Source organism: Rhinoraja longicauda, chromosome 2 (assembly GCF_053455715.1).
Source record: "Rhinoraja longicauda isolate Sanriku21f chromosome 2, sRhiLon1.1, whole genome shotgun sequence".
NCBI lineage: Eukaryota > Metazoa > Chordata > Chondrichthyes > Rajiformes > Arhynchobatidae > Rhinoraja > Rhinoraja longicauda.
This window is the reverse complement of record NC_135954.1, coordinates 89,346,592-89,372,992: the sequence shown is the minus strand read 5'-3', so window position 1 is coordinate 89,372,992 and position 26,401 is coordinate 89,346,592. Positions and strand designations below refer to the sequence as shown.

Below are 26,401 nucleotides of genomic sequence, written 5' to 3'. Positions count from 1 at the left end.
TGGTGTTGACAGAATGGATCAATTTCTATCAAGTTCAGGATCTTAATTGAAAGTACATTAATGGGAGGTGGTTCCATCTGGTCCAATACAACATCAAATATATATAGGAGCAGGCCTAGGAATCCTATGGCAAATAATTCACCTCCCAATTGGTATTGGTTTATTTTTTGCCATTTAGTTTAGTTTAGTTTAACTTAGAGTTACAGCTTAGAGATACACCCTTTGGCCCACCGGGTCCACACCAACCATCAATCACCCATACACTAATTCTATGTTATCCCAGTTTCACATCCTACACATCGGGTCATTTACAGAAGCCAATGAACCAACAAACCTGCATATCGTTAGAAAGTGGGAGAAAACCGGAAAACCCAGAGAAAACCCACACAACGTCACAGGGAAAACGTACAAACTCCATATGGACTGCATCCGTAATCAGAATCGAACCGGGTCTCTGGTGCTGCAAGGCAGCAACTCCACCATTGCACCACTATGCCTCATGTGTTCTAGATACAGTGAAAAACTTTGTTTGTATGCTATACCAGAGGTCAGAATATAGGTTCATAGTGTTAAACTATCACAGTTACATAGAAAATGCAGATATAATAAAGTGCAAGGGCTGCAATCAAGAGATTCAAGATGGATTTATTGTCATATGTACCATAAGGTACAGTGAAATTCGAGTTACCATACTGCCACACCAAGTGAAAAGCAGGTAGTTGAAAGGTCTAGATTGCTCCCTTAGTTTATGAGTGGACTGATCTCTGGTCTGATGACATATATATAGTATAAGACAATAACTGCAGATGCTGGTACAAATCGAAGGTATTTATTCACAAAATGCTGGAGTAACTCAGCAGGTCAGGCAGCATCTCAGGAGAGAAGGAATGGGTGACGTTTCGGATGACAGTCAGTGAAATGCTGTTTCTGAACCTGGTGGTTACATGTTTACAAGAATTTGTATTTTCTGCCATTCATCTTGTACAGCACTTTCCAAATCATTGACAGCTGCAAGGGCAAGGGCAGCAAATACATGGAAATACCTTGACCCGGAAAAGACAAAGTGCTGGAGTAACTCAGTGGGTTAGGCAGCATCTCTGAAGAACATGGATTGGTGATGTTTCGGGTCGGGATCCTTCTTCAGACTGATTGTAGGGGAAGAAATCTGGGAAAGAGGAGTGGCATGACCGAGCATGGTTGGTAATAAGTAGATGCAGGTGAGGGAGGGGGGGGTGAGAGGGTGTTGATAAGCAGACGGTTGGACAAAGGCCAGAGATAAAAAGACAGGAGGTGCGAGACAAAAGGATTAAAGAGGTGTGAATTATGAAGCCTGGGGAAGGAATGTAGGTGGAAGGGGGAGGGGGAGGGGGAGGGGGAGGGGGAGGGGGAGGGGGAGGGGGAGGGGGAGGGGGAGGGGGAGGGGTGAAAAAGGTGCGAGTCCATGTGGGGCAGAGGAGGGTGGGAGGGGGAAGAAAAGGGAGCTGGGGGAGAAGGGGGGGTGATTACCCTATAATTGGAGAATTCATTGTTTATACCATTGGGGTTGTAAACTATTAGATGCAAAATATGAGGTGCTGTTTCGCCAGTTTGCATGTGGCCTCACTCTGGCATTGGAGGATGCCCAGGAGAGTCAGTATGGGAATGGGAAGGGGGGGTTAATGTTGTTAGCAACTGGAGATCCAGTAGGCCTAGGTGGCCAAGTTACTCCAGCACTTCATGCCTTTTTTTTAATAAACCAACATCTGCAGTTCCTTGCATCACCTTAACCTGGAAGTTGTTTCGAAGCCACACACCATCTTGACTTGGAAATATATCTCCAGTCCTTCATCGTCGCTGAGTCAAAAGCCTGGCACTCCCAACAGCACTGTGAGTATGCCCCACACCTCAAGGGCTGCAATGCTTCAAGTAGGCAGCTCATTACTACCTTCTCAAGGGCATCTAGGTATGGGAAATTAAAAGTGGTTCACCCTATGAAGATCAATTCCCTTGAATGAATTTTTAAAAAATTAAAGGATTCCATGTTGTTTCTGCTAAGTTGAAGGTTTGATGGCAAATAATGGGTAGCAATTTCTACATGTTTGAATTTAACCAGGCATCTGCCCTTACCTAAAATTGCTAAGTAATTTGTGCTTAAATAATCGTAATTCTCAGTCTTGCTTTGACCATAAATTCTGAGCCATTACATTGATAAAATTCCCTTCGGTAAAAGCTTTAATGTACAGTAGATGCAGTTTACTCAAATGCTCGACCAAGAACCGAAACGTTGCCATTAATGGGAATGCAGAAAGGAGATTTGTGATAAAAAGTAATGACACTGAACACAATAAAGGCTAAAGCTACCGCATACAGCAAGATATTCAAAAGTGGCAATTAAATATAAAGATAAATGGGACATAAATAATTGAATAAAGTACAACACATTAAATAACGTTTCAAGGAAAAGAAAAAGAGAAAGTAAATACTTATGGAAATCCTGTTGTCCAATAAGTTATAAAGCTTGATTCAAGAATAAAAATATCTCTGTTAATGGATATATAATTGATTTTTACTTCACCAGTACAGTTATAAAAGATGCTAGCGGAGGATTAGATAATGGAAATCTGGTGACAGATTGAAAAATTAACCACTGCCCTGGTCCAGGAAGTGGGAAGAAATAATTTCTCATATAATGGCAACTGCTGTATGATTGCTTATCTAAGATTCTGCCTGATAATCCACCTGCAATCCCTCTTCCACTGCTTGGAATTCATGACCTCGCACATCACAGCTGAAGGCTTTGCATTCAAAATCAATTCACCGCATAAACTTGCCTCCTCCAAGTCATCGCAATGCTGCTGCAGTTTTTAAAAAATAACTTTGGTGTTAAAAATTGAGAATGAAAGAGACATAACAATTGACATATCAGTGCACAAATGCAAACACAAAGGAGAATTTTCAATTTATTGCCACTTGCACTGCTGTCTATTTTACAGATGGATAGCAGATACAATAGTCTGCGGCACTAAAGTGGGGGATATGACTGGGAATCTCAGGGAGGGGGGGGCACCTCAATCTGAAGGTGACAGCATGTCTGCTTTTCATCAATGCCCATGTTAATGCTAAACAGCCACCTAAAGCAGAGCGGCACGGTGGCGCAGCAGTAGAGATGCTGCCTTACAGCGAATGCAGCGCCGGAGACCCGGGTTCGATCCTGACTACGGGTGCTGTCTGTGCGGAGTTTGTACGTTCTCCCTGTGACCTGCGTGGGTTTTCTCCGAGATCTTCGGTTTCCTCCCACACTCCAAAGACGTACAGGTATGTAGGTTAATTGGCTTGGCAAATGTAAAAATTGTCCCTAGTAGGTATAGGATAGTGTTAATGTGCGGGGATCGCTGTTCGGCGCGGACCCCGTGGGCTGAAAGGGCCTGTTTCCGCACTGTATCTCTAAACTGCAAATGATAGAGTGGCCCTCACCTCCAGGTTGCCTACATAAGCCATCAGAAGTCACCTCAACAGGAGAATACCAGCAGACCAAACTGCCACACTACTGGCAATAGGCATCATATGAGCACCAGAATAAGCCCTCACATTGGGAGACTTGCGTAAGAACAATTTATAATTAAGCCCATGAGATGCAGAAAGTATTAAATTGTTGTTTAATTAGAATTTGGTTCTGGTATAAAAATTTGTAATGAAGTGACAACACGACCCAAGTGATTGAAACGATGGAAATGGAAGCATGTGGTACAGTTTGAATGGGGGCAATAAAGGTTATGGTTTATTGGGAAGGTACCGTTGGATGTACTTATCACTTTCTGGTAGTTGGGGCAGAGGTGAGAGATGCTGTTCCTCCAGGATCTCCTCCTTCAACCCCCTCTGTAATTCATACTGCATGTATTTAGGTTGAGGTAGGTCATTCTTGATGATAAAGATTTGGTGTATGCATCAGCTGAATGCGACTGGTCCAGGCATCAGAGTTGTTACTTGAGTTCTCTAGCTTTCTTCAGGAGACAGCCTTTATAGTTCAGTTTGAATGCCCAGCTAGAGCACAGCTTAAGCATGCAGCATGCAATACAATATGTATGTAGTCCACCCTACATATGAACTATTGCTCCTTTGAAATAAAAAAACACTGTGATTCAACGCCTTTGTAAAGACATTGCAGGCCGTGTCACCACAATTCTACACCCATTATGCCATTTGACAGAAAGATATCCTGCATTACAAGAGAGCTATCCCTTGGTCAAAAATTAAAAGGAAGTATATGTACGTTTAGGAAGATGAAATCTGGCAAGGTTATTGAGGACTAAAATGAGAGCAGCAAAGAACTCAAGTAGGGAATTTGAAGGGTCAGAAGGGGCCATGAAATGTCATTGGCACATAAGATTAAAGAGAATCCCAAAGCTTTTTATGCATGAATTAAAAATAAGAGGGTAATGAGGGGGATGGAAGACTGCTCAAGAATAAAGGAAATAATTTCTGCCTGGAGTCAGATCGTGCAGGTGATGTATGAACCGAGTACTTTGCATTGGTATTTATCTAGAAGAAGGGCATGGGGAATAGTGAGATAAGCGTGTGGAATACTAAAAGGCTAGGGATCAAGCAGGAGATGGTGTTGGGTTTGTTGAACAGTGACAAGGTGGGTTAGTCCCCTGATGAGATCTATCACATGTTATTAAGGTAGGTAAGAGAGGAGATTGCTGAGGCTATGGGCATGATCTTAGTATCCTTTCTAGTCACAGGCAAGGTGCTGGGGGACTAGAGAGCAGCCAATGTTTTTCCTTTGTTTAAGAAGTGAAAATGGATAATCCTGGAAATTATGGGCCAATGCACCTCACTTCAGTTGTTTGGAAGCCTTTGGAGAGGATTCTTTGGGATAGGATTTACTCGCATTTGTAAGGGAATGTGCTAATTAGGGACAGTCAGCATGGCTTTGTCGGTAGCAGGTCACATCTTACAAACTTGATTGAGTTTTTGTGAGGAGGTGACAAAGGTGATTGATCAGGGTAGGACTGTGCATATGGTCGACAGCCAATAAAGTATAGTTGAATCTTTGAGTGATTTTGTAAAGTTTATGCTGATCTGGAAAACAAAAGGTGGACAGGGTCAAAGGTGACTTGGTAGTTTGGATTCACAACTGGTTTACCAACAAAAGGCAGGGGGAAGTGGGGGATGTTGATCATTCTGGCTGGAGGTCTGTCGGAAGTGGTATTCTGCAGGGATCGGTACTGCGAGCTCTATTGTTTGTGTTGTATATAAATATAAATATTATATATAAGATATATAAATGAATTGGACAAAAAATGTAGATGGATTGCTTCGTAAATTTATAGATGACACAAGAAATGTTGGAGTCTTGCACAGTGCAGAAGGCTGTCAAAAGCAGGATATAAATCAATGATAGATATAGGGAGTGAAATGGCAGATGAAGTTTAATCTAGGCAAGTGTGAGATGTAAAGGGAAAGTATACAGTTACTGGGAAGACCCTTAACGGCAAAGATGTACGAAGGATCTTGGGGTCCAGGTCCATAGTTCCCTGAAAGTAGCAACACAGGTAGATGGAATGGTAAAGAAGGCATAAGAAACAGAAAAATCATGCTACAGCTTTATAGAACTTTGGTCAGACTGCATTTGGAGTATTGCATGCAGTTCTGGTTGTCTCATCACTGAAAGGATATGAAGGTTTTGGAGAGTGTGCAGAGGAGGTTCGCATGGAGATAAGTTTTATCTGTTCAGCCTGTGATATTCCCAGGAATGTATTAAACCCAGGAATAACTGACTGGGGTACTATCATGTGTATCTGCAGTACATAGTTCCTGTGAAGGAGCTATAATGAATACCAATCCATTCTATGGGAGGTTTAACAGTATATTGCTGAAACCAGCACTACAGCAAGATCTGTCCCACTGATGGATGAGCACACCGTCAAGATCTATAACAGCAGGAGTAACTCGGCAATTCAGCAAATCACACCAATACAAGAAAATTCCATTTGAGGGGGCACTAAGAGACTGGAGACCACATAACTACAGTACCTTTTATCTGGTGTGATATAAACAGAATAAAATTACTGCCATCTTCTTTATTGCTAGTTTCTGTCTGTCACTTTGCTGCACGAAGTAGTCCTGTGAGTATAGACTCCATAATCATTCTCTGTTGTCAGATCAGTTAGCTGTTAATGTTTGTTCAAGGCTTCTGCTTCACAGGCATTTTCTAAGCTGCAGCAGTGGGCAAAAATTAAATGTGCCTGACTGACTTATTTAATGGAAATTTAGTGCAGAACAATTAATCCTCATCTTATTGTGGTGGAACAGTACAGTGAGCTGGATTTAAACCCTATTCTTATCATTTCTTGTTCAGATTCTCTTTCTCATTATGTTTAATGCAGCCAATCATTGCAATAGTGGTTTGTCGGGGCATATTCCATGTACCAAACCCTGTAAAATAACATAACATAACAAAACATAACAAAACTTTATTGTCATTCGGCACAAACACCGAACGAAATTTCAGCAGTCACAAGACACAGCAAAAAAGAAAAGAACACAGGACACACGACCCCAACACAAACATACATCACAGTGACTCCAAACACCCCCTCAATGTGATGGAGGCAACAAAACTTCCCCTCTCCTCCCCCCGCACCCACGGACAGGCAGCTCGACCCCTACCGAGGCAACCGACACGCACAGCCCCCGCAAGGGGATGGAAGGCCCCGCGGCCGAGCCGCCCCGGGCACTGAAACGTCCCGCGGCCGCACCGGGCGATGTTAAGTCCAGGGCCAAGCCGCGCCGGGCACTGAAACGTCCCGCGGCCGCACCGGGCGATGTTAAGTCCAGCGGCCGAGCCGCACCGGGCACTGAAACGTCCCGCGGCCGAGCCGCGCCGGCGATGTTAAGTCCCGCAGCCGAGCCGCGCCGGGCGATGGAAGGCCCCGCGGGCGAGCTGCGCCCCGGGGAAGAGACCTAATAAAAGAAAGGTTTCCCCCGCCCCACCCCCACACCCCCCCCCCCCACACCCCACACCCCCACCACACATACACAGCCAAAAACAGAAACAAAAACCATCCCAACACCGACACAAACAAAAAAAAGAAAAAAAGACAAACAGACTGCCAGAGAGCCGCAGCCGTTAGGCGCAGCCAACTCCTCCTAAAATGAAAGAATGTGAACCTTTCACCTTCTTGAAATGTAGATAGCTTTGAACGGACAGCAAAAATCATTATCCAAAGGCTCCTTAAGCACGTCACACCTTACATCGACTACAAAAGCAGTAAAAATCCACAAGCAGAGAAAATATGTCCAAATAATTGTTAGGTGTCACTGTAGATTCTCGTCAACCACTCAGCATCAAACATTGGTTGAAGCGGGTCTAAGACACTATGTTGGAATGTTTAGGCCTAGGTTTATTATTGTCACGTATACCAAGGTACAGTGAAAAGCTTTGCTTTTGCATGCTATACAATCAAAATATAGTCAAAGCAAACTCAAGTAGAATAAATAAAGCAAAAAGGAAGATACAGAATGCCGAATATAATTCTCAGCTGTGTAGCACATCAGTTCCATAGATGCAGTCCAACGTCACCAGTGGGGTAAGGTGAATTGGACAGTATATTAAATTAATCAAAGACCATTTAGAAGGATGAGAGGGGATCTTATAGAGACGCATAAAATCATAAAAGGACGAGACAAGCTAGATGCAGGAAAAATGTTCCCAATGTTGGGGGAGTCCAGAACCAGGGGACACAGTCTAAGAATAAAGGGGAGGCCATTTAAAACTTAGGTGAGAAGAAACGTTTTCACCCAGAGAGTTGTGAAATTGTGGAATTCTCTGCCACAGAAGGCAGTGGAGGTCAATCCATTGGATGGATTTAAAAGAGTTAGATAGAGCTATAGGGGCTAGTGGAATCAAGGGATATGGGGAGAAGGCAGGCACAGGTTACTGATAATAATAATAATAATAATATATTTATTTTATATAGCGCCTTAACACATGCACAAAGCGCTTTACAAATACAATTAACATAGAAACAAACAGACAAACTATCCTGACGGAAAAGCGGCGAATAATCAACGCCAGCGTCCTCTCACGTCAGGGTCCGGCAGTAGACATTAAAGAACACAAGACACACAGATACAATTTTTTACACAAAACAGCCATCACAGTGATTGCTCTAGGCATACCCTCACTGTGATGGAAGGCAAAGTCTTATCTCCTCCTCGTTCTTCTCCCGTGGTGCCACGAGGCGATCGAGGCTCCCAACCCCTTGAAGCCCCCACCGGGCGATGGAAAGTCCCAGGGCCCGAGCCGAGCAGGCCGAAGAAAGTCCTGAGCCCCCACCGGGCGATGGAAAGTGCCGCGGCCGGGCCACGCAGGGCGATGAGAGTCCTGAGCCCCCACCGGGCGATGGAAAGTGCTGCGGCCGGGCCACGCAGGGTGATGAAGGGCCTGCGGGCGGGTTGATCGTGCCTCGTGCTTCGGGGCGGTCGAAGCTGCTACGGCTGGAGCTCCCAAAAGCCGGTCGCCAGCCAGGGACCTGCGAGCTCCCGATGTTGCGGTCTGCAGGGCCCACGGCCGAAGCCTCCGAGATGGTAAGTCCAGGCCCTGCGACCGGAGTCTTCGAGGTCGATCCCAGCTGGAGGCCGCCGACTCCACGATGTTAGGCCGTTGCGCGAACGGAGATACGACACGGTAAAGGTCGCATCTCCGTTGAGGAGGAGATTTAAAAAAAGGTTTCCCCCAACCCCCCCCCACCACCCCCCTACATACACAGAATTAAAAATAAAACAAAACGTACATTTAACATCAACATTGACTAAAAAACACAAAAAAAAAACGGAGAGACTGCCGGTGAGCCGCAGCTGCAGAACACAGCCACGCCCCTGATGGTAGATGATCAGCCATGATCACTATGAATGGCGGTGCTGGCTCGAACGGCCAAATGGCCTCCTCCTGCACCTATTTTCTACATCGATCAGCCAAAATATTATGACCTGATGAGCCAAAACATTATGACCACCTGCCTAATATGCTGTTGGTCCTCCATGTGCAGCCCCATACAAAGCAGCACTTTGTATTGTGACACATTCCTCCCGTGACCACCATTAAATTTTTCTGTGACTTGTGCCACAGTAGACCTTCTGTCGGTTTGGACCAGACAGGATAGCCTTCGTTGCACTCACGCATCGATGAGCCTTGGGCGCCCAACACCCTGTCGGCAGTTGGTGGTTTATCCCTCCTCGGACCACTGTCGGTAGGTACTCACCACTGCTGACCGGGAGCACCCCACAGGCCTTGCCATTTCAGAGAAGCTCTGACCCAGTCGTCTGGCCATAACAATTTGGCCCTTGTCAAAGTCGCTCAGGTCTTTACTCCTGCCCATTTCTCCTGCATCCAACACATCAACTTCAAGAATTGACTGTTCACTTGCTGCCTAATATACCCCACCCCTTGACAGGTGCCATTGTAACAGGATAATCAATGTTATTCACTTCGCCTGTCAATGGTCATAATGTTTTGGCTGATCGGTGTATGTCTATGTCTATGTCTAAACCTGATAATAAAGGGGAAGAAGGTGTTCCTTAGTCTGATGATGTGCTTTTTCAACCTTCTGTACCTTCTGTCGGATGGGAGCAGGGAGAAAAAGGACGAGTCTTTGAATATATTGGCTGCTTTTTGCGAAGTGTAGATAGAGTCAATGGTGGGAAGACTGCTCTGTTTGATGGGCTGGACCACATCTGCAACTCTCTGCTGTTCCCAAGCCAAGCTGTGATGCAACCCAACAATATGCTTTCTACGGTGTATTTGTAGAGGTTTGTAAGGCTCATTGGAGACATGCTGAAATTCCTCAGTCTTGGCTGTTACATCAATGTGGTTGGTCCACAACAGATGTTGATTAATCGTTGAACATGGAGATCTAGGGATGCAAGTACATTGTGGCCACACAGGATGGTGAGGAAGGCATATGGCATATTTGCCTTCATCAGATGAGGCATTGAGTACAAGGGTCGGGTTGTCATTTTACAGCTGTAAACATAGTTTGTGAGGCCACACCTGGAGCAGTGTGTGCAGTTCTGGATGCCACATTATAGGAAAGTTGTGATTAAGCAAGAGAGGGTGCAGAAAAGATTCGCAAATATTTTGCTTGGATTGGAGGGCTTGAGTTTGAGAGATTGTGTGGGCTGTGCTTGTTTTCCATGAAGCATAGGATGTGGAGGCACAGATAAGATGGATAGTCTGAGGCTATTTCCAATGGTAGGATGTTGAAAACTAGAGAGCATTGGTTTAAGAATGAGAGGGAGGAAATTAAAAAAAGATCTGAATGGTAAATGTTTCTCACAATGTTGCTGGTATCTGGAATAGATAGCTACAGGAGATGGTGGAGGCAGGAACAGTAACAATGCTGAAGGAGCATCTGGACAGGTACTCGAATGAGCAGGCCGTAAAGGGACATGGAATTAATGCAGGCAAGCATAGCTGTGCATGATGGTCGGCATGGTCGAAGTGGGCTGATGTTACCACATTGTTCAACTCTATGACACTTTAGAAACTAAAGTTGATTAAAATAGATTTTGGTAGAGTTTGTCAATTAAATAGTTGTTAGTAGAGTAGTCCAATGCTCTATCCCTCCACCCTGCTGGCAGAGGTTGTAATTGGGAGCTCAATCCACACTATGAAATCCCTGGAGTAGCTGGGGAATGCACATGGCTTTGAGCGGTTTTGATGATCAAGGCTGACGGCACGTGGCGTGGCCCAGGTGTTTCGTTCGGCAATGAAACATATTTGCGTGTTTAAATAATTGTTTTATTATTGCCACATGTACTGAAATACAGTGAAAAACTTTGTATTGCATGCTATCCAGACAAATCATATTATACGTGAGTACATCGGGAATTCAATCCTAGCCAATGAGGTCTGTTCAGAAGTTTACTTTACTTTACTTTACTTTAGAGATACAGCGAGGAAACAGGCTCTTCGGCTCACCGAGTCCACGCCGATGAGCGATCGTCGTATACTAGTACTATCCTACACACTTGGGACAATTTACAATTCTTACCGAAGCCAATTAACCTACAAACCTGTGTGTCTTTGGAGTGTAGGATGAAATTGGAGCTCTCTGAGAAACCCACGTGCTCACAGGGAGAACATATAAACTCTGTACAAGCAGCACCGTAGTCAGGATTGAACTTGGGTCTCTGGCGCTGTAAGGAGGCAACTCTACCCTGCACCACCATGCCTCCTGTCTGTTCAATGGGGAAGTAACTGTTCCTGAATCTGATGGTACCTACTTTCAAACCTGTATACCTTCTGCCCGGCGGAAAAGGAGGGAAGAGAGAATGACCCAGATGTGAATGACCGTCGATTATGTTGGCTTCATTGCCAAGGCAGTGCGAAGTGTCGATGGAGTCGATGGAGGGGTGGGGGTGCAAGGGGAAAAGCTGGTTTATGCGATTGACTGGGCTGCAATCACAACTTTAGACTTTAGAGATACAGCGTGGAAACAGGCCCTTCGGCCCACCGAATCCGCGCCGAGGAGTGATCACCTATACACTAACACTATGCCACAAATTACTGCCAATTTCCAAATTTACCAAAACTAATTAACCGACAAGCCTGTATGTCTTTGGAATGTGGGAGGAAACTGGAGCACCCGGTGAAAACACACGCGGTCACAGGGACAACGTATAAACTCTGCACAGGCAGCACCTGTAGATAGGATCAAACCCGGGTCTCTGGTGCTGCAAGGCAGCAAGTCTACCGCTGCGCCACCGTGCCACCCCATTTCTTGCAATTTCTGCAATGTTTGCAATTTCTTGCAGTCTTGGGTTGAGCAGTTGCCAAACCAAATTGTGATGCAACCGGATAGGATCCAACACAGACAACAACTTGGAAATTACTAACAATTCCATTTATAGATTGGTAAAACAGACAGTAATCTTGGGGCATAGGGAGATACCAGAAAATATAAGAGCGAGCCACCTTTCTCTTAATCAGCCAAGTATGGCATCCTTAATTGAGCAAATAAACTGACTACTATTTACTGGGAAAACAAAATTTAGTTTCCACAGTTTAAATTTGCTATGATTTTAATTATTTTTAACAGATCTCTGAGGACTATTTGGAAATTACATTTGTCCTCCAAATTTTGCATGCATTTGATGATACAGTAATAGTGCTGAGCGTACAGTAAACCCTTGGTATTATGGACCTCTTCATAAGGTATTTTGGTTACAGCGGATGAAGACCACCACAGTAATCCCCAGAAGACCACCGCATGCCTCCCCAACCGCTTCCAGGCTGAACATTTTTTAGTTTTAGTGTTTTGTTTTTAGAGATGGATTGTGGAAACAGGACCTTCAACCCACCAGGTCCATGCCAACCAATGACCACTCATATGCTAGTTCTATCCATGTGCGAGTTCAATCCAACACACTAGTGACAATTTATAGAAGCCAATTAACTTAGGTTACGTTAATTACCTAATTAATCAGATTGGCCACCTGGGCCTACCTGATCTCCCGGTTGCCAAACACTTTAATTCCCCTTCCCCTCCCCATTCCCACACTAACTTTTCTGTTCTGGGCCTCATCCATTATCAGAGTGAGGCCAAATGCAAATTAGAGGAACAGCACCTGATATTTTGCTTGGGCAGCTTACAACCCAGTGGTATGAATAATGATTTCACCATCTTTAAGTAGCCCTTGCATTCCCTCTCTCTCTGTTATTTCCCCATGCAAGTGGTTGTACCGGCTTCAAATTTGTCTTATTGAGTTTCATTGTCTGTAACTCGTTTTCATCTGGTCCACCGCTAACAATGACCTGTTTCCTTTATCATCATTACTTTTTTGCATATCTTTCATTCATTTGTTCTATCTCTTTCTATATCACCATCTATATCTCTTGTTTCCCTTTCCCCTGATTCTCAGTCTGAAGAAGGGTCTCGACCCGAAACATCACCTATTCCTTTCCTCCGAGATGGTGTCTGATCCGCTGAGTTACTCCAGCTTTTGTGTCTAACTCCCAACCCTGTACGTCTTTGGGATGTGGGAGGAAACCTGGAGAAAACTCATGCGATCACAGAGAGAACATACAAACTCCGTACAGGCAGTACCCGTAGTCAGGATTGAACCTGGGACTTTGAGGCAGCAACTCTACCGCTGTGCTACTGTGCCGCCCATTCCCTGTGGACCCACCCACCTTCCCTGCAAGGCCGGGATGCCGACTGCACCCGACCTACACTGCCTCCCTGGATGCTTCTAGACCACCACCAGTCCATACAGCTTCTTTGACCAGTTGCAGGCCACGCTTGCTGTGGCCACAACCACCACCAACCCATACCTGCAATCTCGCTGCCCACAGGCTGTGGCCAATGAGCCTCGTTATTCCAGCACTCTGTCTTTTGTACATTGACCAGCATCTGCAGTTGTTTGCTTCTTCTAACTGTGAAATAATACTGTATTACTCTGTAATCCCTTACTCAAATATAACAGACAATCGGCAATAATGGACACCATTATGGTCCATTGTAATGAAGGTTTATTGTATATCCTTCTGCAGGGAATCCATTGAGCTACTGAACCTACTGATAGGAGACAATCCCGGAGCTTCTCTCCGTAGAGGAAATGGACAGGCGATGTTTCAGGTCAGGACCCTTCTTCAGACTGACGAAAGGTTCACAGATACTGCTGAACCTCTGAGTTTGTCAAGCAATTTTATCTCTTTACTCCTGATTTCAGCATTTGCTGCCTCTTGTATCACCTTCATATTCATATGTATAGTGACTATATGACCCAGTCCACAAACACATTCACAGCCCATCATTAATCTTCCCTCATCCTCAACTTATCTGATCTTCAAGGCACTCCAATAAATTACAATTGTTGTGCCGAATCTTGTCAGGATTGCATTTTGCTCCATTTTGCTTGTTGCGTTTCTTATTTTTGAACATATCCTATCACATTCCATGGTCAAGTTACATCCATTCCAGAAGTACATTGCTTCAGTTTTGATGAGGTGGAAAAATGGGTGAACCTGAGTCTTCCTGGCAGCAGACGAGAGGGAGATCATATCTTGTGTTTTACGGCAATTGTTGAGACTTTCAGATTCAGGGAAAGTAAATTGCCCATCCCAGAATACCAAAGTTTGAATTGAACATGACACACATATCGGTAGAAATCTGGCAAATTCAGAAACAGCAGCCGGAAATAAATCTGTTCCTATTTAAGTGGATCCCAACTCACCATATCTGAAAATTAAATCTTAATTGTTACTTTTATGTTTGCAACTGATATATTTTTCTCATTCTGTGACCATTTCTAATCAGGATTAAATAAATTTAAATCTGTATATAAATGAGAATCCTTTGAGCTACTGAACCTACTCATGGGGAGACAATCCCAGGTGCTGTGGTAAAAGATCAGCCATAATATTATTTAAAGGGGCAGCATGGATTTGGGGCCAAATGGTCAACTTCTATTTTTGATATTATTACGTGAGTGAAATGCTTTGAGAAAGGAGATCCATGGTAAATGTATTTCTAAAGGGGTGGGGAAGTACTTCACCTCCTTCTACCCATGAAGGTTGGAACTGGTTTTCTGTCCTGTTCGCCAGAGTCCATGAATACTGTCTCAGAAGTGTGGACAAAAATTAGATGCATAGAGTTTTAAATCCTAAAAACGTAACAACTGACCCTGAAACGTCATGTGTTAAACTGGAACGAGGAGCGTTCTCAAGATTTTGTTTCAGGCTTCCTGTTCTTAGCACTTGAATCCCCACCCACAACATCCTGACATGTTCTTGGAATCGGTTAAATTTTGGCCATTGTATTCAGAGGTAAAGTCATAGAGTCAAAGAGTCATACATGGAAACAGCATGGAACAGGCCACGCTATCCAAGTTGTAGACCCACCTGCCTGCTTTTGGCCGATATCCTTCTAGACCTTTCCTATCTATGTACCTGTCCACATGTATGTTATATGTTGCGATAGTACCTTCCTCTGGCAGCTCATTCCATATACCCACAACCCTCTGTGTGAAAAAGTTGACCCTCAGGTTCCTATTAAATCTTTCCTGTCTTAAATAAGGGATTTAAGATAAGGGAGGAAATGAGGGAAAACATTTTGACTTTTAGATTTTCATCAAAGGTATTAACTTTCAGTTTGACTACTTAAGGAATTTAAAGCTAAACATAAATCCAAATTTCCAACTTTTAAAAAAAATACAAGACCACCTGGTCAGAGTTCAGGACCAGCAAGTTCCAGGATAACGATGGAAAAGGAACCTTGGATGACCAAGAGATTGCTAATTTGGTTTGAAAGAAAAAGGAAATGTATGTAAGATATAGAAAGATGAAATCAGACTGGGCCTTTGAGGAATATAAACCAATCAGGAAAGAACTCAATTAGGCAATTGGAAGGACCAAAAGGAACCATGAAATATAATTGACGAGATGAATGAAAGAAAATTCCACGGCTCTTTATATATGTACAATAAAAACAAGAGGGTAACCAAGGAGTAGGTTACTCCAGCAATTTGCATTCATTCCATGTTAAAGCAGGAAATCTATGCCTGGAGTTAGAGGATGAGGGTGGGGTACTAACCAAGTATTGAGCACTTTGCATTTGTATTCATGCAGGAGAACGACATGGAGACCAGTGAAATCAGTGTGGGGAATACTAATATGCAAGGACAGTCTGAGATCAAGAAGAAAGTGGTATCGGGCTACGGAAGACCAATAAGATGGATAAATCCCAGGTTTTCGAGGGATGCAAGAGAAAGGGTTGCAGGGACCTTGATGAAGATTTTTGCATCTTCTTCAGCCAAAGGTAAGGTCCCAGAGGGCTGGAGAGCAGTCAATGTTGTTCCTTTGTTTAAGAAAGAAAGTGGAGACAATGCAGGAAATTGTGATTATAGTTCATGAATCTTGGTTGTTTGTGAAATATATAAACGGTTAAATTGTAGATGGGTTGGTTAGTAAATTTTGCACACAACACCAAAATTGATAGAGTTGTGAATAGTGAGGAAGGTTGTCAAGTATATACTAGGATAAAGATTAGCTACAGAAATGGGCAGAGAAATGGCAAGTGTAGGTTGATCTGAGCAAGTCTGAGGTGAGCACTTAGCGCTAAGTCGAATGTAAGGGGAAAGAATACAATTAATGGCAAGACCCTAATCAGCATTGATGTTTAGAGGGATTTTGGAGTCCAGATCTATAGAGTCATGGAGATACCGCATGAAACCAGGCCCTTCGGCCCAACCTGCCTATGCCAACCAAGACGTCCCATCTACATTAGTCCCACATGGCTGAATTTGGCCCATATCCCTCTAAACATATCCTATCCATGTACCTGTCTAAATGTTTCTTAAACATTGTGATAGCACTAGTTTCAACCACCTCCTCCAGCAGCCTGATCCATGCACCTCTGAGTGAAAAATTGCCTCTCAGGTTCCTATCAAATCTTTCCCCTCTCACCTTAAGCCTATGTCGTCTGGTCTTGATTATCCTACACTGGGTATATGATTCTGTGCATTTACCCAGTCTAGTCCCCTGATGGTCTTGTATACCTCTACAAGCTCATCCTCCTGAGCTCCAAGGAGTAAAGTCCCAGCTTGCCCAATCTCTTCCTACAGCTCAGACCCTGAAGTCCTGGCAACATGGCAATGTCCAAACCCATAGATTTGGACATTGGACATAGTAAGTGGCAGCACCCAGTAGTTAGAGTGTTAAAGAAGGCATATGGTATATTTGGCATCATCAGTCGGGACAATGAGTATAAGAGTAAGGAAGTGACGTTGTAGGTCTATATGACTTTGGTTTGCCATGCTGTGGTCTGGTGTGCAGTTCTGGTCCACCAAAACAGAAAGGATATGGAGACCTTGGAGATGGTGCAGAAGAGGTTTACCAGAATTCTCCCTGGATTAGAGGGTATTTCCTGCAAGAAGAGGTTGGACAAAGTTGGATTGTTTTGTCTGGAACATTGGAGGCTGAGAGGAGATCTGATAGAAGAGGTTTAGTTTAGTTTATTGTAACGTCCGGCGCGGCCCTAGATAGGGTAGACAGTCAGAACTTTATTCCCAGGCCGCGGGATTTTTCTCTGCTGGGCGGGGGCTTCAATGTCAGGAGCCACGACCGCCCTGACGTGCAGCAACAGCGGCAGCGTGTTTGCCCGCCCCGGATTGCGGGGCTTGGGTCGGCCCGCTGCGGACCGTTCGGCGCGGCCTGCAACCACAACAACCTGACCACGGGAGAAGACGGCAGGGGAAGGGAAAAGACATTGTGGCCTTCCATCACAGTGAGGAGAGGACTGGAGGAGACTCACTGTGATGGATGTTTCTTTGATGGATGTTTCTTTGATGGATGTTTCTTTTTTTGTGTGTTTTTGGGGTTGTGTAATTTGCCTATTTTAATGCTTTATTGTGTAATCTGCCTATTTTAATGCTTTTATTGTTGGACTGTGGGTGACTGAATTTTCGTCCAATTTGGATGACAAATAAAGCTATCTTGAATCTTGAATCTTGAATCTTGAATCAGAGTACAGTGAAAAGCTTTTTTGTGGCATGCTATCCAGTCAGCAGATAGACAATACATAATTACAATCAAGCTGCCCATCATATACAGAAATAGGATAAAAAGAATAACATTCAGTGCAAGATCAAGTCCAGTAAAGTCCGATTAAATATAACCCAAGGGTCTCCAATGACGTAGATAGCAGGTCAGGACCTAGTTAGTGATAGGATGTTTCAGTTGGCTGATAACAACTGTGAGGAAACTGTCCCTGAATCAGGAGGTGTGCATTTTCACACTTCTGTACCTCTTGCTTGATGGGAGAGCAGAGAAGAGGGAGTGTCCAGGGTGAGATTCGCCCTTGATTATGTTGGTGGCTTTACTGAGGCAGTGTGAAGTGTAGATGGAGTCAATGGAAGGGAGGTTGGTTTGCTTGATGGTCTGGGCTGCGTCCAGAATTCTTCAATTTCTTGCGGTCTTGGATGGAGCTGTTCCCAACCATGCTGTAATGCACAGCGATAAAATTCTTTCTACAGGTAGGGTAGTGTACCCTAGATAGGGTAGACAGTCAGAACTTTATTCCCAGGGTCCAAATGTCAAAGGCTGGAGGGCATAGTTTTAAGTTGAGAGAGGCAAAGTTTAATGGAGATGTGTGGGGCATTTTTTTTTAACACAGAGAGTGATGGGTCCCTGGTATGGGCTGCCAGGGGTGGTGGTGGAGGCCGATACAATAGGGGCATTAAAGGATATTTTTGATTGGCAGATGATTTGATTTGCAGGGAATGGAGGGATATGGATCACCACTCTATCTACTTGTGTTGCCACTTTCAGGTAGCTATGGATTTGGACCCCAAGATCCCTCTGAACAGCAGTGCTGCTTCGGGACTTGCCATTAACAGTATACTTTCTTCTTGCATTTGACTTTGCAGAGTGCAACACCTCTCTCTTGCTCAGATTAAACTCCATCTGCCATTTTCTGCCCATTTCTGCAGCAATGTGCTTAACATGGGCACAATGGGTCAAAGGGCCTGTTCTGTTGTGTGTTCTAATCTATAAACTGAAATACATATTTACCCTTTTCAATGCATTCAATGTTACTTTCTCAATATTTTATTGTTTTTTTCAAATACATCATAATCCCAATGTATGGATTGAGTATGCCTTGAAAATGATAAATTAGGGAACGAGTTTAAAAGAGTTTTCAAATAATACTGTAACTGAGGACTCATTTAAAAAAAACTCTAGAAAAAGAATTGAAAACTATTAACATTCATTTTTGAAGGAAGTCTCCTTGTAATGTTATCTCTCCAGTCATTATTATGAGAGTTAGCTCATAGTTTCTATTAAACATGGTTATATTAATTAATCATTTTGCAGTGGAAAGCAGATGGAGACTGGAAGGAATAATTTATCAACTTGAGTCAGATGTCCTGAAACTCAGGTTGAACCTAACCATTCACATGAAGCAATTTATAACAGTAATATATGAAAAATAGTTGCACTGATATACTAATTAACAAAACATAAACTGTGAAGAGCACAAGTTTTAATACAGTGGCAGAAGATTCCTTGCATTATTAATAACACAATGAAGAGCTTTCTGACAACAACATTTATTGGAACATATTTGGTTATAATAATTTGGAAGAGGAATTAATCTCAGCTCCATTTTCCTATATCCTGGGCTAATAATTTCTTCACTTCAATGCTGTCTTTTAGATGGTGTAGCATCTTTAATTTGCCAGTACCCGATCTGCTTCACCTTTAATCTACTCGAGCTATCATGGAACCCAGGAGTGTAACAACAGCATCCCCTTGTGATTGGAACAGGATATTAATGTCCTTGCTTGAAGATCTGAGCAATCTCATGGTAGGATGGGGGCAATCTCAAATCAGGAAGCTGCTTTTTTTTGCAGAATAGATTTGACAAAATATTTTAAGTTCCAAGACATTTTGTATTCTTCTGAAAATTCTTTCCATTCTGATAGGCAATAACAAAAGTTCATTCGTCCATCCTGTTTAGAGGGTGAAATGTTCAACTTATTTTAGTTTGTGGCCAAGCACAAGTCATCCAGTTTCCCAGCCCTATCTTATCACAGTCTTACTGACTCCTTGATTGACTTTGCAGATTTTTCTGTTCCATGTTTACTTGTTCCTTGCTGCTTTTGACTAAAGATTCCATGATCAGCATAATGTTTCATGTGCTGCGCCATTGCATTTTATGTGAAAACCAATTGCTAAACGCACTTAACAACTTCATCTGTGTAAAGTGTGCTTCAGGGAATTGTAGTGCAGTCCTCCATATGAATGACATGCTTATGAACAGAGGATGCTGTGTATTCACTTTTGACATGTACTGAAAATGCATGGGCCTTAAAAATAGAAGCAGCCAATAACCAGTGGGCATAACTATGTTGCTGTTTAGATTTAAAGACCCATCCAACCAAAACCACTGACGAAGACTCTTGAAATTTGAGAGGATGGATTTGTCTTTTTTCTTTCTGCACTAGTAGATAGAGCTCTCGGGGCTAGTGGAATCAAGGGATATGGGGAGAAGGCAGGCACAGGTTATTGATTGTGGATGATCAGCCATGATCACAATGAATGGTGGTGCTGGCATGAAGGGCTGAATTGCCTCCTCCTGCACCAATTTCCTATGTTTCTGTGTTTCCAGTACAATGCTACATTCGCCATTAAAGGCACACAATACCAATTTCTAAAAACCCATCACTTGCACAACACAGATAAAACTCCCCTAATAATTATAGTTCCAAACAGCTAGGCGCAGTTACAACCAAGACACAACACAAGGGTGGCACAGTGGTGGAGCGGTAGAGTGCTGCCTTACAGCATCAGAGACCCGGATTTGATCCTAACTACTGTGCTGTCTGCATGGAGTTTGTACATTGTCACTGTGACCGCATGGGTTTTCTCCAGATGGTGTGGAAGTGGTCACCAGCTGATGAACAAGGTCAAAGTTTTCAAACTGCTCAGTGTTTGGCTTCTGCATAAAAAAATCATCTGGCTATAGATGTTAATGTGTGGAATTTATGATTAAATAAATAGTGAATCTGCTGGAGCTTTTTAATAACTTTGAAAATATGTTTTAATATTATTTTCTTCTCATACCTGCCTTTCCTCTTCAAGATTTAAGGATACCTGCCTTTCCTCTGGTCACAGCTTAAGGATAAGGGGGAAGTCTTTTAGGACCGAGATGAGAAAACATTTCTTCACACAGAGAGTGGTGAGTCTGTGGAATTCTCTGCCACAGAAGGTAGTTGAGGCCAGTTCATTGGCTATATTTAAGAGGGAGTTAGATGTGGCCCTTGTGGCTAAAGGGATCAGGGGGTATGGAGAGAAGGCAGGTACAGGTTACTGAGCTGGATGATCAGCCATGATCATATTGAATGGTGGTGCAGGCTCGAAGGGCCGAATGGCCTACTCCTGCACCTATTTTCTATGTTTCTATGTTTCTGTTTCTAAGATGAAGCCTTAAGGCCTGAAGCTCACAGCAGTTTCAATGTAGACCTATTGTGTCGTCACAGTGCCACTAACAACCATCTGTTGTCCTGTTTCCAAAAAGCATCCAACTGCTACTAATGGCTTTAGTAATGGCTTTGGGTGTCACAATTCACCCCAACTGACAGTTCTGAAATATACCCATCATTTCTTCTGAAACGCCTCAATGAAAACCCATTTTGAGAATGTGCAATCAAATTAGTGGCTTGGGTCAGCCCAGGAATGAGTTGAATGAACTGAACTAAGCAGATAATTCAATTACCATAACAAAGAAAAAGAAAAAGTGCGAACATTGACTGCTGTGCCCAATTTAATCATCCATCCTCTCTGATGAATGAGACCACAAGTCAGGATCAGAGCTCCACAAAGTGTAACTTTTAATTTGTGAGTTTGAAAGCTGAGTTAGAATATATCACAACTCAGCTTTCCAAGTTGATGACAAATCAGTCATTCTTGATATAAAGAGTAACATTCTTTTAAATATAAATTTTAGTTACAGAAATTCATGAACTGCCAGGAGCATTATCCACAGAAATGTGTTTGCTTCAATTCCTTCATGTTTCTTTCCCAAATCCAAACCCAGCCAGCCCTGAGCTCTCATTATCTTTTTTTAATTCTTTGCGTTTTTTCATTGCTACACACCTCACCTCATCGTGCAATTCATCTCTGCTACCTTGCGCCAGCTCAAGGTTCCATTTCCATTACCTGGCTCCTGACATCGTTTCTCTGTGCAAAGACCGAGTGCAGCCAAAGGTGGCACGACAAGCATTTGTCCGCTGTCAATCACCCTCAGAGCAGTCCTTTCATTATTGTTTTCAAAAATGGTGCTGCACTAGAGGTGAGTGCAATAAGTTGTAATGCACTGTAAGCCTGGCAATTTAAGTTGAGTGACGTGTCCTTTTCCTTACTGTTCATTTCATTTGGAATTAAACTTTACATATAAATTGCATTCATATAAGATTTGTGATTTTTTTTCTTATTTTGGCCTATGGCCATATGAACTAATGGTTTTGCGAAGCAAATCTTATGACAAATTTGAGATTTAAATGGGGAATTGTAAGTACAATTATATATTTGGACTTACTCACATCTTTGGGAATTGTAATCCAACATGTGATATGTTGGGTATTAGTGATGAAGCCCAAGAGAGAGAGAGAAAGAGAGAGAGAGAGAGAGAGAGAGAGAGAAAGAGAGAGAGAAAGAGAGAGAGAGAGAGAGAGAGAGAAGAGAGAGAGAGAGAGAGAGAGAGAGAGAGAGAGAGAGAGAGAGAGAGAGAGAGAGAGAGAGAGAGAGAGAGAGAGAGAGAGAGAGAGAGAGAGAGAGAGAGAGAGAGAGAGAGAGGGAGAGAGAGAGGGAGGGAGAGAGGGAGAGAGAGGGAGAGGGAGGGAGAGGGAGGGGGAGGGAGAGGGAGGGAGAGAGAGGGAGGGAGGGAGGGAGAGGGAGGGAGAGGGAGGGAGAGGGAGGGAGAGGGAGAGGGAGAGGGAGAGGGAGAGGGGAGAGGGAGAGGGAGAGGGAGAGGGAGAGAGAGAGAGAGAGAGAGAGAGAGAGAGAGAGAGAGAGAGAGAGAGAGAGAGAGAGAGAGAGAGAGACACACACACACACACACACACACACATGAAGCACCATCATTCTTTCCTAATTATTTTCAAAGATATTTTTCTACAAACTCTCGTTTCATATCATGAAAAAAAACGTATATATTTTTTCATATATATCTATATATAATTTTTCAAAGATATTTTTCTACAAACTCTTGCTTCACACCATGAAAAAAATTACCTGCATACATATATATATTTATATGTATGTATTTTTTCATGGTATGAAAAAAAATTATTTGAAAATAATATTAAAAAATATATATAAATTAGTTTTATAAAAAAAATTTTTTTTTTTTTAAATATTATTTTCAAATCATTTTTTTCATACCATGAAAAAATATATATATAAAGTTTTTTTTAAAAAAAAATATATATATATATATATAATAATATATATAATATATATATATTACTTTATATATATTTTAAAATATTATTTTCAAATATTTTTTTTCATACCATGAAAAAATACATACATATAAATATATATATGTATGCAGGTGATTTTTTCATATATATGTATATATACATATGTGCATGTGTGTACATAGAAAATATATATATGTGTGGGATTTTTTTCATGGTGCGAAACAAGAGTTTGTAGAAAAATATCTTTGAAAATAATTAACAAAGAATGATGGTGCCTCCAAGCATATTAACCATCAAAAGACAGCAATAGCATTTAAATGCCCAAATAAATGAATGCATTTAATTATCTAGATACTTGTGGAGACATAATGGTTAGAGCTACTGTTATTACAGTGTAAATTGGATAGTGAGACTGCACAATTAAATACAGAAGTCAGGAAACTGCTGCCTAATTTCTGCTGCAGAAGCTTTGCAATAACACCATATCATCTAGAAGCTCTGCTGAAATGAAAAACACAGAGAGGCAAGATATTATTTCTGTACTTACGGCATAAATATTTGATGGGAATTATTTGATGTGAAGTATTTCGGAAAAATAACCACTGGGATCGAAACTCAATATTTACATGGATAGCGCATCGTTCCCTCGGCTTTTAATTATTGTTGATTTCAAGAAAAAGATAATGTTCTACTTTGTTTCTTTGATCTATCCCTCTTGTAAAATCATACTTCTTTTCCTCACTTTTTTTTCCCACTTCTTGCAACTGATTAAATATTCCAACTGACACAGGTTGCGACACAGCTGCTCATTGACGAGTCTTCAATCTGCTTGTTTGAGGAGGTAAGAAGTCCTTTTCCCTTTCACACAGATCCCGTATCACCACTGGAAGATGGAAGCGCTACAAATTTCATCTCTAATCTGCACAACGTTCCTGTACAAAATCTTACTCTACTTTATGCAAAAGTCCAAGTGCACAAAGTAGAGAATGCTTGAAATACACAGCAGGACAGGCAACATCAGCAATAGAGTTAACATTTCAGGTCAAAGATTTTTCTTCAGAACAGGTGAGACTGACAATAGAATTAAGACCAATGTGTTATGAGAAGCTGAATATGGAGTGCAGAAATCACTTACAGGTACAGTTCCGTGTACCTGAGGTGATAGAAGTGACTTCGCATTTGGTCTCATTAAAGGACAATAGAAACATAGAAAATAGGTGCAGGAGGAGGCCATTTGGCCCTTCAAGCCAACACCACCATTCATTGTGATCATGGCCGATCATCCACAATCAGTAACCCATGCCTACTTTCTCGCCATATCCCTTGATTCCGCTAGCCCCTAGAGCTCTATCTAACTCTCTTTTAAATTCATCCAGTGAATTGGTCTCCACTGCCTTCTGTGGCAGAGAATTCCACAAATTCACAACTCTCTGGGTGAAAACGTTTTTTCTCATCACAGTTTTAAATGGCCTCCCCTTTTTTCTTAGACTGTGGCCCCTGGTTCTGGATTCCCCCAACATTGGGAACATTTTTCCTGCATCTAGCTTGTCCAGTCCTTTTATGTGATGCCTGATTAGTTTCCATCGGTTCCTGATGGACACCTTACATGAAGTGAAGAGAAAGCATTCGCTTCAATGTCCCTGTCATGGCTCAATTGTGGGCAAGGGTACATTTTAGAAGTATGCTCATCTAAGTAAAACTAAAATAATACAGTCAATTTGAAAGCATATTAATGCAAAGTATTGAGGACATTATACCAGATGAAATAATTTGTGTTTCGCACCAGTCAGCAACTAGAGTAACCAATGGTTGTCGTTGATTATTACTCGTACTGCCAGTGACCTGGGTTTGATCCTTTCTTGCTGTTTGTGTGGAGTTTGCATGTTCACACTAGGACCATGTGGATTTCCACCGGATGCTCCAGTTTCCTCCCACATCCCAAAGACACGTGGGGGCGAGGGGGTAGGTTAATTGGCCTCTAAGTATGTAAGGAGTGGATGCAAAAGTGGGACAACATAAAACGTGTGTAAACGGATGATCGCTGGCTGGTGTGGATTGGTGGGTCGTAGATCCTATTTCCATGGTGTACTATTGAATCAATTCAATAATTGATTAACATTGACTAATAAAAATTGTTTCAGCAAATCGAAGGCAGACAGGAAAGTGGTCGACATACTATGGGGAAAGCATGCAATAATGTTTGAAGAGTATCCCTACTGAGATAACAGGTTAAACTGCTCAATTCTATACCAGACTAGGTGAATAAAAAGTATTTTGTAAGCTTAACCTGTTCCCTGTGCATTGGAAAAACAGGTGGAGGAATAATTAAATAAATTAGAATTAAATTGAGTTCTCATGAAGATGGGCCAGAGTGACTAGGCAATACCAATTGCAGTAGCACTTAAAGTGAATAAGACTCTTTATCTGTGTAGTGTTTACAAGGTGACCTTGAGCAAAACATTGATAATGAGCAGAACCCTGTCCTAATTCTGGGAATGGAGAGGCTAAGATGATAGGAGCCAATGTTTTTATCAAACTAAAGTAAAAACAGAAATTGCTGGAAATAGAAACATAGAAACAGAAAAATAGGTGCAGGAATAGGCCTTTCGGCCCATCGAGCCAGCACCGCCATTCAATATGATCATGGCTGATCATCTAAAATCAGTACCCCGTTCCTGCTTTTTCCCCATATCCCTTGATTCCATTAGCCCTAAGAGCAAAATCTAACTCTCTCTTGAAAATATCACAGATCACTCTGCAACTGGGAGAAGAGAAATAGAGTTAACATTTCAGGTTAAAGGTCTGATGAAGAATCTGTCATAGGCTCAGCTGAATGTGTATGTTTGAAAATCAATGCATACGAGAGTCTTCTGCACACAAAAAAATCATAATATGTGATATTGTCAGCTAAGGTCTTTCAAGGTATTATGAAGTAGATACCATAATCATTGTATGTGCATTGTATGCCAAATGGCCTCCTCCATAATCATTGTATGTGCAATGAAGGTAATATACAACTGATCACAAGACATGAAAAAGAGGAAACTCTTCACTTATTGGAAGATGTGTTACAAAGTTACACAAATGTATGCTAAGATGGAAAAAGTAGAAGTGCCTTCACAGAGGAAGCAATAGTTTACCTTGGGCTCAAGGTCGATTCAAATGGATTGCAACCGGTCAAAAACAATGTGCAAGCAATTGTAAAATGAAGAAAACCTGAATCCAGCGCAGAGCTGAGGTCATGCTCACATATGGTACAGTATTATGCCAGCTTTTAACTGGAACTTGCAACAGCACTGCCTCCATCTTATGAGGTGTGAAAGAAAAATGAAAAATACAGTTGGGGAAAGATCATCACATGGTTTATAACACACAGAATATGTTGAAGCAAATGTGTGTTGCTTTGAATTATTGTTTGGGAACCGTGATC

General features: G+C 42.4%; 1 long non-coding RNA gene across 1 annotated transcript in view; it reads right to left on the bottom strand.

Moving 5' to 3' along the window:
• Window positions 1-23,828, bottom strand: part of LOC144610437 (uncharacterized) — a 96,911-nt gene extending 73,083 nt beyond the window's left edge. The window contains exon 1 of the long non-coding RNA XR_013549421.1: window positions 23,519-23,828. This is a non-coding gene — a long non-coding RNA (uncharacterized LOC144610437). The remainder of the gene's footprint in view (window positions 1-23,518) is intronic.
• Window positions 23,829-26,401: the final 2,573 nt, after the last annotated feature.